Source organism: Numida meleagris, chromosome 19 (genome assembly GCF_002078875.1).
Source record: "Numida meleagris isolate 19003 breed g44 Domestic line chromosome 19, NumMel1.0, whole genome shotgun sequence".
Lineage (NCBI taxonomy): Eukaryota > Metazoa > Chordata > Aves > Galliformes > Numididae > Numida > Numida meleagris.
Window position 1 is genome coordinate 3,186,497 of NC_034427.1, and position 14,224 is coordinate 3,200,720.

The 14,224-nt window shown below is 43.6% G+C and overlaps 1 long non-coding RNA gene across 1 annotated transcript in view; it reads right to left on the reverse strand.

The window, feature by feature from the left end:
* Positions 8,592–14,224, reverse strand: part of LOC110408197 — a 57,293-nt gene continuing 51,660 nt past the window's right edge. Inside the window, exon 7 of the long non-coding RNA XR_002444216.1 lies at positions 8,592–13,799. This is a non-coding gene — a long non-coding RNA (uncharacterized LOC110408197). The remainder of the gene's footprint in view (positions 13,800–14,224) is intronic.

Here is a 14,224-nt window from a genome sequence, read left to right on the forward strand (position 1 = left end):
GTGATCTTGGTGGTCTTTTCCGACTTCAATAATCCTGTGATTGTCCCTGTACTGCCTCTTCCCTGTCATTTGGCGTACAGATATTTTACAGCACATGAAGTATTGCTTAGAATTCTCTAGTACAAGGGAAGTTCTACTAGCTATCTGAATTTTCTGAATTGGCTGCATGTGCACTTCTAAGTCCTATCTACCAGTTAAGTAAAATGTTAGCATAGCCCTTGAGAAAGATAATAAATGTAACTGTGCATTTGCACAGACAATGGAAGAAGACACCTGACAAGCAGTAGTTGTGCTGTACAGCCCACAGCGATTTGCTGGGCTACAGGACATTAGAAGAGAGTTCATGAAATTATTATGGTTCCCAGTTTCTGTCAAGTCCCGTTGTCATTTGGGTGGTGCTAGGCATTATCAAACATGTCGAGTTACATCTGTTATCACTGTAGGAGGAAAAAGAGCACTTTTTTGTAGAAAAAATAAATTATCTATGTAAATGTAGTGTATTTATCCATTTTTCAACTACCAAAAAGCATTGGGATTCACAAAACTGTGTGGAGGTTTTGTTCTTTGTCATTTTTTTTCCAGAGAGTTGCAGTGATTTTGAGGTCTAATAAAGCTCAAGAAAGTCTGTTCACAAGTACAGAAAAAGCTCTCTTGTACAAGGGCAAACGTATCTTCCAAATCTGAGAGGAAGCTTTAAAAAACAATTAAGATTTCCTACAAGTGCCTCATTCACAATAGGCTTTCATAACATGGTTATGCTAAGAGGAAATGAATGCCTCTCATTTGAGGCTATTACCACAAATGAATTAAGTGAGCAGATACCTTTTGGAGACTGGTTTTAAAATCTGGATTCAGCTCAGAAATTGAGCAATTCCAAAATGCTCCTGTTAGCGCGATGGCACAAGAACATGATATGTAGTACAAGGTTCTGGTGCCCAGGTCAGGATGACACTTCTACATATTTAATGTCGATGTGCTGCACTCAGGCTGCACTTCATTACCAGTGGATTTGGCAGGATGAAGTCAGCGACTTTATGGCAAAATAAACCAAATGAAAAGATGTTATTTTTGAAAATCATCTGAAATAACAGACTTGGAGTAGTCCCAGTTGCTGCCATCCTGACCCTACTGAAATCAACAGAAGATGAGCGCAAAGCAGATGTGCTGGCCTGGATGTGCACGAGCAGCTTCATTGCTCTCTGGCTCCGTTTCTTCACCATTACACTGTTCTCAGAATCAGGTTGGAAAAGTGTGTATTGAATCAAATTATAATTGATTATCTTGGCTAAATATGTTTACTGAATCACATCACTGGGGTAGTGTGTGCAGTCTAGATATGGTTTACACCTTATTCAACATGGACACTTTGTTTTTCCTCTAAGAATCCCAAAGTTCCTTTGTTAGAGGACCTAATTCTCAGTAAGTCAAAGCCATATTCAGGGAAAGGCAAAGATTGCTCTCAGATTTAAACCAACCCTTTGCTTACACAGAGACAAACTCTTGCTTAATCCAAAGGACTATTCAGGGAGCTCTGTTTGTTCCAAAAAATGGTTGAGTTTGTAAAAATAATTAGGTTAGTTTGCGATGAATTCTTTCAGCTTAAAAATTAATAGCAAGGATAAATAACTTCTTAACCACCTAGCCTATGTGTTCAGTCCATGAACATAAGGATTTATAACCTTGTTAACAATTAATATCCACTCTTCCTGCAGTAACTTCTCATTATAGTGAGCTTTTGTACCTGTACTATTTTTTAAATAGCATTTGCTGGATGTGTTATGATTTTCTGGTAAAAGACATTAAGTGTGAATCTTGTCACTAATTCAGCAAGGTGATTGCTCTATTTCAGCCACATGCTTCGATATTATCATTAAATGTACAATAAAGCTGCTAATTCCTTAGCTGTTCTGCTCAACACACACAGAAAGGCTTTCAAACCAAGGCCAAAAAAAAGAAGTAGAATATAGCTCGACATGGAGATCAGTTTATTAGATCTTCTGTAAGTACATCTGCAAATAAATGTGTCTCTTGTGTTTTCTCAATATTTGAAACAAGATGATACAGAGAAGGGCACGCAGCCCTCAGCCCTGTGAGACTCAGCTATTGCATCACCATAAAATAAATATCTGCCTGTTGCTTTCCACATCAAGTACCAACTGTGTGGAAAGGCATACAAGGGCCCACAATCAGCTGTTTAATTAGATTTAAATAAGAAAATAAGAAAAACTACAGACATTCAGACAGCCTACTTGTGCGTAACTGATATGCTTGATTTGTGAGAATTATGGGCAGTAATCAAATTATCATTTCCACTGGATTTTTCACATCCACACATTCTGTAACTCAAGTGATTCATCTCATGGATGAATATTGAGACACAGACAAATACTTGAAAATGCTTTTTGGAGCTGTTTATGTTTAATTTGTCACATAACAAGTTCATCTCACCTAATTTTCCAAGAGCTGAAGCTGTTATTACAGAGACAAAGATGTACAGAACACCATGGCCATGGCATAGCAGAGGAGAGAAGCAACTGGGCTTGGGGAAAGGATGCTAAGAGACAGCAGTGTGATCCCCTGCACCTCAGGGAGGGATGAAGATCGGCAACTGGAAGCAAACAAGTTACAGCTCTTTCCTTATCATTTGTGTGAGAAGTTCCTGGAGGATTATTAATTTCTGGTGATACTTGCAATCAGTAGATCTCATTCATTTTTTAAGTTTCACTTATTTGCAGTGAATGGATCTGTTTCTCAGCTGGATAGCTGCATTCATTTTGCAATAATGGTGTTTGTTTGACATCTGAGAAATTAACAATGCAAATGCCTCCGTATCTTCATAACACATTTAAAATAAAATATCTCCTCATACAGAATTGATGGCATGACTGCAAAAAAAGAGCTCTATAATAGTCAAAGCATTTTTCAAAGCCCGTTATAACGTTAGGCACTTGGCTATGGTGGGATTGTCTCTCAGCCTCCCAAAAAAGATGGGGGCAGCCTCTGCAAGGTGTAAACCAGGATGTGTCCATCTCTGCAATGGGTGCAAACCTGGTTCCTGAGCAGCTTTGCCTCCAGACATGACCATGGCAGCAGATAACCCCAGAGGACCCCGAGCACCCCAATGCTGGGCATTTCAATGAGAATTTGGCAGAGTTACGCTTTGTAATTCAGATTCATGTGCTAATACAAGAAGCTTACTGACAATAAAAGATTTTTTAATGCTCGTATTTACAAATAAGTCTGGAAATGTTTAGTAAACACTTAAAGTGGAAAAGACAGGAAGAAAAAAATAAATGAAAGGTGCTATATTAAAAAAAAACCCTCATTATTTTTAAACACAACTATTATATTCTTGTTGTTGTTATTGTTGTTGCTGTTGTTGTTATTTGGGGGCTGTAATGTAGTTTGTTAGCACACAGCAATAATGGTGGATCACATTCCTGCCCTGTTTGACAAGAAAGCTCACAACCATTCACTGCGCAGTAGATGCTGACCTCCTGTTTCTATAATCCACTTAATGTTTCTCGTTTCTGCATTTTTGTTGCTCCACAGCCATGAGGAAAGCCCTTTGTTTAAAAGCCATTGATAAATTGTCATTTACTGGAGGCAGTAACTTCCCTAAAAAATTTGCATAATGTTTTTCCTGGTCATTTAGGGCCGTTGCATATTATATTAAACCTTAAATGGCAGATTTTTATTATGCATTAAGCCACAAATAGTATTATGAATCCACCAGCCTCACTGGAATATTTTCTGTTTCCTGAAATTTAATTGTGTTGTGAGCCAAAGCAGCTCATAAGCTTCAATAAGCCTCATTACTAAATTGGGATGTTGAACTGGCAATTTCAGATCACTTACATTAACTAAAATGGACACATTGCATTACCAGCAGGCCTGTGAGCACCAAGGTCATGGGAAAGATCTCCAGGGATGGACTGAGGAGCTGTCCAGCTTGAAGAGCACTTGAAAGCTTGGATTCAGGTCTTCTGACCATCTAGAGCTCTGGTATCAGGAGCAATGCATGTACATGTCTCAGAATCATAGAAGCATTTGAGCTGGAAGGGACCCTTGAAGGTCACCTAGTCCAACTCCTCTGCAATGAACAGGGAATTATATGTAGACTCCAGAATAATACATTCCTCCAGAACCTTCCCTTGAGGCAGAGAGATGTAACCAGCTGCAAGATGATGCGAGAGCTGGCACAGGAACAGCTGATGCCCAGGTGAGTAGGAGGGAAGAGGACTTCGGGAAACAGCACCTTCTTTTCTGGGATCATAGGTCACTGGGGCTAGTAAATCAAGTGCGGCCATCAGTGATGGCTGATGTCACCCAAGAGCTGCGTCAGGAGCCATTAAGTCAATTGGAAGTCTCTCATGGACATCAGATGGCTTTGAGTCAGAGACCAAGGTTAATCTTAGCTTAAATTTACCTGGCAGTGTGATTTGTCCTGATGTGAGTAACTGGACTCAATAACAAATGCTTGGCCGTCATGGACCACCTCACCGCCTAAATTAACTTGCTCAGCTGGACATTCAAATAAAGCTGTTTTAAGAATGCAGTGTACCATAGAAAGCAATTTGTTTCTTTAAGATTTAGTACCAAATGCTTAGTTTGATTTTGATTTTAGAGAAGGCAGCAACTGGCGAAGTGGGTAATTTGAAACTTAACATATTTCTCCTCCCTGAGATCTGAACGCATTAAAATTAGGTGCAAAGTGCTTCTAATTTGTCAGTCATTCCTTGTGTAATTTTATTCCTCCCAGAAAATTGCCTGTGAGAGTGCTTCTCCCTTCCTCCACCTCCCTTCGCCTCACCAGGCTCCATCCCAGCAGCGAGCAGACCCTGCTCCCACCCCTGTGCTGTCCCCTGGTGCCAGCTGCTGTCCTCAGGTGAAACTTTCCTCTTGCCACCTGCAGAGGAGCTGTGTAGGCAGGGTAAAGAGAAAGGGAAAACCAAAGGAGCCGTCCATCCAAAAGATGACCTACACAACTACAGTTAAAATATCCTCAGGAGAGGAAGGAACGGAACTATCCAAATACCTCTGAGACAAAAAAATGATCCTGATGTTTCCCATAAAGCCTGCTAAGTACCAGAAAAGTCACATGGCAGCCTTCTCTTGTGAAGTGCCATCTCACATCTATAGCTAAGGAAGTTCAGATTGATTCCTGATTTAGAGGCATCAAAAGCGTATGCAGTGTGACATAAAACCAAAGCAAAATACATCAGTTCTTGGGGTTTGTCAAAAGCTCTTGCATTTACATCCATTTCACAGAGCAGTTTGGAAAGGTTCATAAAGTCTGAGCCCATGTTTCAGGACTGCATTTCATGCAAGCTGTGCAGAGAGAGACAGTTATCTGCTTGCTTCCAAAAGAGCCCACATCAAACACAGCCTGATGGTGGGTGCAGCTCCACACTGCACCAAGATACCAGGGATAACCTGCATCGAGCAGCCCTGCTTTCCAACTCTGCTCCAGCTCTAACAAACTCAGGTAATGAGTGCTTAACCCTCTGGAACCACAAGAGATCAACCTAGCAGTAACGTGTAATTGTCAGAGAATGTGTCTATCTGCAGCTCGGTCATACATTCTGCTCAGAATTTAAATGTACTATTATTATTTACAATTCGAGACCCCTAAGCTCAGCCTGAACTACTTTGATGATTTGATAGCAGCTGCCTTTTCTCCAGTGCAGAAGTGTTGGTTTTCCTGTAGTGGATTGATTACTCTCTGAAAGTGGCCAATATCAGCTCACGGTAAAAATCTGCTACTATAGTAACAGGTGTGCAGTGCTGCAAAAGGATGGATGCAAAAAAAAAAATGGGGATGGAAGAGCAAGAGAAATTCCTTTTGAGGGTTTCATTCTTCTTGTGTTCCTTTATCGCCTGAGTTTTGAGCACTCTGATGAGTTCTTGTAACTACAGTGCTGGAGTGACCCCTAAATCCAGCACAGCTTGGGCTCCCTGACCTCTCAGCAGTGTGGGGGTTTCACTGCCTGACTGCATTCTGCATGAAGCAGCATTTCATGTCTCCTCATCATAGACTGTGCTGCCATCAGCGCTCCTGAGTGCCCCAGTGTTTCTTGCATTGTGAGACACACAAAGAAGACTATCTGTGGGTGTCACACTCTTCAGGCCCAACCTCTGCCAACGCCAGGGGGATGATGAGCATGGAGGTGAATGCAGAAGGTTGCTACGTAGCCACAAAATGTCAAGTGTTTTTTAAGAACAGAAATAGATGGAATGCAGTGATGTTGGATGATGGTTATCCAGGACCAGTTTTCCCAATTCTCCTCCTTTCAGGAGCTGGTAGCTCCCATCACAAGCTGCCACTTGTCAAGTCAGTGCAGCCTTTCAGGCTGGTAAAGGATGCCACAAACAGGCAAATTTACTCCTCCCCTTTCCCTTTTACCTCCTACGCTCTTTACCATTCATCTGGGATAATACAGGTCACTTGGAGGAATTCCTCCCATCTGCTGCTCATCTATAGCCCATCGGTGTAAGCAAAACTCAACTGCAGCACCAAGCCAGCAGAGCTGCAGAGAAACTTGTTCCACTCCATTGTGCCTTGAGTACCAGCAGCAAAATCCTTTCTTTGGTTTTCACATTGGGATTACCCTTCAGCTCTGGTAGAGAAGGGAAAAAAAAGAGGTTGTGGAACAAAAAAAAATCAAGTTTTGATTTTCAAAGTGAGCAAATTGATGTGGAAGTCACAGATGGTGAATAAATATGGGACACAGAATCATCATTTGGCAGCCAGTTCTCCTGACCAATTTAAGAGGGAGATGCTGTTATCCAGTTTGGTTGAGGGAAAATATATTCTGGGCAGCAGTTAGTCATTTAAGAGGCTTCATTGTTTCATAAAATATATTTGGGTTTGATACAAACACAATTAATTCAGCTTTCTAACATTGTGTTTGAACCAAACCCAAAATATTTGTTGTGAACATTTATTCTTTTATGTCATTTATCGGTTCCAGGTTCTTTTCTGAAGGCTTAGATTTAAAAAGGGACTTGCAACAAAGAAAGAACATTTGGGGTGACTTCAGCTGGTACAGCAAACTCCACTCTTGCACACTGTTTTGAGATGTGCCTCCAAATTATCTGACAAATGATATGTTCCAAATTAAGTCCCTCATTACCCGTGCTTTTCTATTGCTAAGTGCTGCACAGCATTCTCCATTATTATACTGCTGTATTTTGGGGACTTGTTAAGCTTTGCTTGCTGGGTCTCACAGCTAAAGCAAAAGATTTGAATGAGGCACAGCAAAGCCAGCAGAGCTGCCAGCTGAATCCAACTGCATTTAAGCTCACTCTTTGGTTTCCCAGCCTTTGAGGAGATAACACGAACATCTCCAGCCCTCCTGACCCAGAGGCTTCTTCACTCCCAGCTCTCCATGCAGATCTCCTTGGAGCTGTTTAGCAAATTGTGCTTTGGAAGCTGAAAACAAAGGATATTGCTGATGAACTGGAATGCTAAATGTTTTTTTTTTTCAGTGTAGAAGTAGCTTGCTGCCTCCCATCCTACTCTGTTTTTCTTTCCCCAAAATGTTTCCTAGCCAGTGCCTCCTGCAAAACCCTCTTTTCCAACATGCAGCACACAGAACTTACTGCAGTTGCTAGAGCAGATGCAGCATCCAAGGTCCCTGCTGTACAACCGCCAATTGCTGACACTACAGATGACAGAGGGGGAAAACCAGATCTGCACGTGGAGATCAGTCCCCTTCTCCAATCCATATAACTCTGCGGAGAGAAGAAGTGGACACAAATATTTAAAAATATTTCAGTTTCCTATTCAGGTTCGGAGCCTCATGGTGTTAAGCGCTGCAGCTGATGCTGCCCTGACCAAAGGGAACTGAGCCTTTAAAGCCAATGCACAAAGCCTACGCTGCTGCACACTGTCCTTCACCGATGGGGAATCAGGACCACGCGTGTCGCTGCTGATCTGCAGAGCACAGCCCTCCGTCCCACACATCAGTGCTAATTAGCGAGATTTCTGCTTCAAATTAGTGATGCCAAAGCACTCTGAGATCCACACATGAAAAGAGCCGCAAAGGCCAAAGTGTTACCCAGCTCTTTGGTCACGGTGTTTGAAATAGATATCTTTAATAGCCATGTTTGCCCCTAACAAACAGGTAGTTGGTAAATGAGCCCTGTCCCAGCCTCCCTCAGCATCACAAGGAGGCAGGAGGGGGCCCTTTGAAGCTCCTCTGCAATTACAGCCCTGTGCTGATGAGCCCTGCTGGGCAGAGGCACCGCGGTGTTAATGAGTTTCAAAACACACACATGAACCGGAGCGATTAGGGCTCTCCAAAATACCTTCAGTGAGAATCCTCACCGAGGCAGAAATAGATATCTAGTTTATTATGTATCTCCAAGATGAAAGCAACTTCTGATTGTATCTTCTCTGCTCACCACATTATCATATCTGTGATAAAAAGGCCAGTCAAGTTTCTTGGCTTTGGAACTCATCGTGCAATTATTAATGTTGGTCTTTTTTTCCTCCTGTCAGATGGTATTGGTACAGTGGAGGGGAGGGGAGGGGAGGGGAGGGGAGGGGAGGGGAAGGGAGAGGTACCAGTGCTGTTGGTCCTAGGTATATGGCATTCTTCTAGCTAGCAGAATACAGACAGGACAGCTTGATTATCAACCATCTATTTACTAATTATGTAACAAAAAAGTCAATTATTTCCATGAAAAAAAACCCAACATATTATGTTCATGGTATATTTACACTATAAATCATCCATCCATGCAGACTTGAAGCTTTTCTCTGAATACCTTCAGATCCAGGTTGGAGATCCAAAAGCCCTGGGCTGCTTTCTGCCTGCACCTGACCGCAGCTCACTGCTGGGTGTACGCACCCTCCTCCCATAGCCCTGCCTGCTCTCCCCAGCCCTCGCAGCCCTGTCCCTTTTCTCCTCTGTTCCACAGAAGCCCAGAGGTGCCTCACACCTCCCTGCCCATCTCAGGCTGCCAACACAAGCGTAGAAGCTCCAAACCACCCAGCCCTGCCAAGAGCTGGCTCCCGCCTGTGCAGCTCGCTAGCCAGAGGCAAATACATGAACTTTAGTGATTATCTAGTGGGAATATTCCAGGAATTTAGATTTCAGCCACAGCAGTAGGGCCATACATCATTAAAGCTGCCTCCCCTGCCAATGTAAAAAGCAAACATTGATGATTTAAATCAAGGTTCCCCGGTGGCTCATTTAAATCACTTGGATGGAAATCAGTCCACCTTGTCACTGAGGCAGAGGTAGGAATGGAAGCTGTGGATTCATGACTCCCAGGTCAGTGCTCTGCATCACACGCAGACCAGGTGACAGTAAATCCTGTGAGGCACAGGGCATAATAAGCAACTTTGTGAGGTGATGAAGGCTGGTTCTTATGGCACGCAGCTTGCGTTTGGAGCTGCTGGGGTCTGCAGAGTGTGACTATGGCCAGAGCTTTTCCTGCAGTCATGGTGTGTGCCATGGTGCTCCTGGGTGTCCTATCAGGGTTGAGCTTATGAATCAGCCTATTTCTGTGAAACCTGCAGAACTAAAATGCATTTGGGAGACGTGATGGACAAGCACGAGCCCATAAACTTTGCATTGTCTGGAAACTGGGTTGGACCCCAACATGCCCCACCAGAACCCAACCACAAGCAAACACTGAGCATGCAAGCAGCTGCCCACGTTTTGACCAACTTGTTTGATGCTTCCAGCATGGAACAGGGGACAACTGACTTCGGTCCCTGTGGCATTGCATTCAGGTGGCTGACCTTCACAGGTGCTGCAAAGAGATCTCCCCAGCTTATGAACAAGCAGATAAAAGGCAGAGGGAAAGAAAATGAAAGATGGAAGTAATGTCACATTACTGCTCTCTCCAGCACAGGTTTATGGGAGTGAGAGGGAGAAGAGGGCACAGACTTAAATCCCTCTGACAACTTCTTGATGCTTAGTTTCCTTGTCTTCCATTTCATGATGCAGCTCTGGCTGAATGGGGTTCAGACAGCATTTAGCTGTCTCCCGCAGTATATAAAAAGCTGATGCAATCTATGCACCATAAAGGGGAGAAAACCTCCACTGAAAACAGCAATCTCAGGAGGCAGAAACAATTTCTGCTGAGATGCCTACAGTAGTGCAGGAAACCAGCCAGGCAGGTCCCATCACAGGAATATGTCCCTTCTGCAGGAGCACTTCAGTGGCTCAGCTCCTCCTGAACTGATTTCTGCCACTGCATTTTAGCAGAATGAGTACTTGTTAATGAGGATTTTACCTCCTATAAGTGGATACTGTTGGTTCTATTTAGGGAGCCTTCAACCTGTGCTCAATTTCTGTTCCTCTCAAACACTTTCCAGTACTCAAAGGCAAAAAAAAACCCTAAATTGTTCTTATTTGTATTAAAGCAAGAGCAGTGATATTATACTTCCTCCAAAATACCAACTTACAGGTATTAATCTGCCTTTCTAATGCTTTAAAACAGAGATGGAAGCCTGGCAGCCAACAAACACCCAAGATCTGATTGCTTACAGCATTGGGAAAGTCTTGAGCTAACAGCTGGTGCCCTGTCTGAGCATGATGGGGTCTGCACTTAGAACCAGAGAACAGAATCATAGAATCATCAAGGATGGAAAAGATCTATAAGATCATCCAATCCAACTGTCAACTCATCCCCACCATGCCCACTGACCATGTCCCCAAGTGCCACATCTCCACGGTTCTTGAACACCTCCAGGGATGGTGACTGCACCACTGCCCTGGGCAGCCTTTGCCAGTGCATCACCGCTCTTTCTGAGAACAAATTTCTCCTAATACTCAACCAGAATCTCCCCTGGTGCAACTTGGGGCCATTCCCTCTCATCCTATCACTGTTACATGGGAGCAGGGGCCGACCCACACCTCGCGACAGCCTCTTTCCAGCCTCCTTGTAGAGAGTGAACTTGAGTTGTTTTCGTTCTGCTCGATATGGTCCACCAGTCCCCCCAGTGCCACGGCCTCAGGCTGCCAGCTCTCCCCAGGATGCTGAGCCCCAGCTGGTGGAAGAAGTCCTTTTCTGAACTGCTGTTCTACCCGTGCAGCTCCCAGCCGTGAAATGATGAACCGACATCAAGTCAGTGTCCTCATCACACCTCTAGGAGGTGGGGAGGAAAATGAGCGTTCAGCGCCTTCTCCCACATTCCTGGAAACACAACGACCTTTCTCTCTGCAGCTAGCAGCATCATATGGGATCAGCACAGAAAGATCGAAGAACGTTATGGAAAAAAGTGTTGGGCCTTGAGCAGGCTGCGTGTGAGCAAGAGCGGGAGGAAATGTGATAAATCCAAGCTGAGACCTTTGAAGATAGGGATAAGAGGCTAAAACAGAGAAGTCTGCAGAAGAGTATAAATATGATTGGGATATGGCTGGAGCTGTGAGATCTGTTAAATTGAATTTCTGTTTGGTGTAACATCCCTTGTATATGTTAATCGGTATGTGCTCTAGCAGCCTGATTTAGTGTTATTATCAAAAAGGGTTCCTCGACCGCCTTTGTCAAAGGAAGATTACAAATTATTCCAGATAAGTAATGGAACTAAAGACCTTTAAAACTAATTGGCCATTGTGCAATCCTGTTAATATCCTTTCTTGTCTAACAAAAACTGAGAAGGCAATTATGGGCAAATACCAAAAATCTGTACCTGGTCTCTTCCATGAAAATATGATTTATATGCCCTTGACTTTTCCTTTCAAGAGAAGAAAAGGTGGCAAATGATCATCCATCAGTAGCCAACATATCCGAGAAAATGACAGCTACTGAATTAGCCCTGAACCACGATTTAAGAATCACCCTCCCCGAGGATTTCCACAGAAACCAGGAATTTCCATTGGGTGCCCTCATTAGGTACGGAGCCCTGCTATTTACTGAGCCTTAACGAGGTTGAGCTGTGGTGTTTGGTGTGCTACAGCTGCTTCCTGGCAGTGTGTCAACGCTGTACGTATGTGTGATGTGCTCCATCATGTTCATACAGACATCAGCAGAGGTGAGTGACTTCTGGCTGCACATGTTGCATCAAAGGTGATTCCCTGTGTCATATAGATCAGCAGAATTATTAAGGTTGGAAAAGATCTCTAAGATCACCATGTCCCTCAGTGCCACATCTCCATGGTTCTTGAACTGTGACTCCCCCACCTACCTGGGCAGCCTGTGCCAATGCATCACCACTCCTTCTGAGAACAAATTTTTCCTAATACCAATCTGAACCTACCCTGGAGAAACATGAGGCCCTCACCTCTCATCCTATTGCTGTTACCTGGGAGCAGAGGCTGGCCCCACCTCACCACAACCTCCTTTCAGGAGCTGTAGAGAATGAGCCTCCCCTGAGCCTCCTCTTCTCCAGACTGAACCATCCCAGGTCCTTCAGCTGCTGCTATAAAACCCCACTGTGCTCCAGCTTTGCTGCCCTGGGGTGCAGTTGGGAGAAAAGGAGGTGGCTGAGGGGCATCACCTTGTGAGCTGGCTCTGGTTGTGGAGGCCTTGCTGGATCAACTGGCCCAAGCTGGAAGAAGTAAGGTGCAAGCATGGGGATTTCACATTAGGTAAACGAGATAATGCAAGATTAAAAGAGGAGAGATTAAGCTAATACCTCTTCTGGGTCTTCAAAGTTGTCTAAAATTCCATGCTTTTTTATTTTATGCCCCCAAGCCAAGGCAGCCTTCCTGTGAGCCAAAAGCTTTTGCATCTCACCTGCAGTGCTGTTCGCCTGACGGACCTGGCAGGGCATCGCTGCAATGCTGTGCAAGGGCTCCATCAGGTTGTCATCCTAAACAAAACCTCAAAGCTCTGTTTATTCCTAAAACTTGTGACAGAATTAGTTCTGGAAGGAGACAGGAGAAAGAAAGATCAGACAAGGCAGATTTTGACGAAAGTGCTTTCTCTGGAGTGGAGCAAAGCATTCAGGTTGTGCACGTAAGAGGGAACTGCAGCCAGATGAAATTCGCTGGTCAGAGGAGCTCTGGTCACTGCATCATAGCATCATTGTAATGGCCAATGAGCACCGAGTGACTGCTGCTGCTCAGCAGTCCAGGTAGGCATGCACATCTACAGACGTACTTTGTCTTTAATGAATTATTGTTTTTCACCAGGCTGCATTTTCCCTATGAGGCAGAGTCTTCAGCCTCCCTTGTAAAAGGGATCTTAGGAAATCTCATTTAAATTTCAAGGACCTCTTAGGGATAGTTGCTAATGGTTATGCTAATTGGCATAGGGTCTGAGTGACAGTTATGTCCTGGAATGATTTGCAAATCACATTTTCTTGGAGCTTATTAGCAGACTCATTAACTGTACAACAGTACATTACTTTCAGAAATTCAGATCTAAGCAGAAAATTAAAATTATTTGCTAAATGACCTAATAAAATTGAGCAAAATGTGCTGAGAAAGTGAAAACTGAGGTATATCAAGACTCCAGATTTTGGCTAAAAATAATTTCATTTTACCATTGATGTTCACCCCTCCTCTGGGAGTATTTTTAGCCCAGGTAAAACTCAGTCAGAAACCAACTTGTCACACCCAGAGCCAGCATTAAGATTTACCGCAGACTTGGCCAGGACTCTTTCATAGCAATGCATCCTGTGGTCCCTCCTCCACATCCCCGTTTGCAGAGGTCTTTGTAGTAATTGAAATCTCCTTTGAAGTTTCAATCAATGAAGGAGTGAGAGCTCAGGTGAGTCGTTGTACTGAGAGGTGAGATGGGAGTCACCATGAAACACGCAGCGTGATTAAGGTATGTTATCCAACATTCTTCTGCCTTTGTCCCAAACTTCACAATGTTCACCTGCAAAATATCTTAAAGAACATGTATATAAAATGTTAGAAAGCTGCCAGGATTTTATGCTATTCAAAAATACACATTTCAGTGAATATATGCTTCCATATACGTACAACACGATGTCAAGATGAGCAGTGCCAGTCTTTGAGGGAAGAAGCACCTGAGGAGTAACATTCATGACAGCGTGTAAGCACAGTGTACTGATGCTCCACATCGAAGTCTGCTCCCAGGCAAGCCTTTGTACATTTCACAACTATGGACTGAAGTCCCATATCTGCATTATCACCCACCAATCACAACATCCTGAAATTATGCCCCCAGTATCTGACATTTGAGGGCCAGGTGAATGGCCTGCTTCATTTCTTCTTTTGCTTCTTGGCTCTCTGTCCATGCAAGCAACCAATACTATTGTAAAAGACTCTAAAGTCCTCGAAGAGGATGT